The sequence below is a fragment of the Lottia gigantea genome (assembly GCF_000327385.1).
Source record: "Lottia gigantea unplaced genomic scaffold LOTGIsca_449, whole genome shotgun sequence".
NCBI classification, from domain to species: Eukaryota; Metazoa; Mollusca; class Gastropoda; family Lottiidae; genus Lottia; species Lottia gigantea.
The window spans coordinates 36,896-37,957 of NW_008709575.1; positions in this window are offsets into that span (position 1 = coordinate 36,896).

Here is a 1,062-nt window from a genome sequence, read left to right on the forward strand (position 1 = left end):
AATGGGTCACAGGAAACAAGAAGAAAGACACGTCATGTAAATAATGAGAATAATCCGCGATTTGAAGATGGTGTAGGGATAATAATGTGTCATGTAAATAATGTGAATAATCTGCTTAATAGGGAGTAAGTAACAACATTCCGAATTTGCCACTTTATGGAGTATATGTCTCAGTGGGTTCGATACTCTAAAGCATGTTCTTTCTACGCTGATTTCTTAGCCAGATCGAAACATTTAATATCTAAGCTCTTACTATTACAAGGGTATTTACAAAATCGACTCAAAATTTTCTTGAAGAAATTTTACGGCCACCATCATGAACTAATTGAAAAATGAATAAAATATGTTTCTATAACAGATGTTGTTGTTTACCGACCAAGTTTAAATTTGTCATTATAATAATACGTCGAGTTGTCACCGGATTAATTCTTTTTTTTTTTGTACGTTCCCAATTGTAGTGTTTGTTGCCTATTTTGAGCAGCAATTACCACACCTGATACCACTTTTGGTATCTTTGAAATACTTACTAATGATTAATATACTTTCTCATGTGTTGGATGGTTCTTTACGTGACGTCATGGTTACATCAGGCGAATGCCGGCTGTGGGTTCCGATCTCGATCGACGTGTGTAAGTCCGATGACCTTGAAAAAGTCATATGCACCCATGATTCCAGTCGACCCAGCTGTAAATGGGTACGGATGATCCGGGAAAGATCAATGCCAAGAGGTTTGTCCATGGAACAGCTGGTAGAAATGATCCTTAATTGTTAAATAGATTTTTGTTTCTTTCTTCATGTGAAAAGTTCATTAGCTGTAATGGTACCAATATTTGGATTTCGGGTTTCATTTTGCTGTTTGGATCGTTAGTAGCCTTCTGGTTCTTGTACTTGTTTTTTATTATGGAAATAAAATTTCTTTTTGACATCTCTGACATCTGCAGATAGTCTATGTGAATATTGGTGCAAATTTCAGCCTTGTATCTTTGTAAGTTTTAAGCAACAAATTTATTTGTGTTTGATCACTTCTTATACTCCACTGTGCAGACTGCAAATAACTAGTTT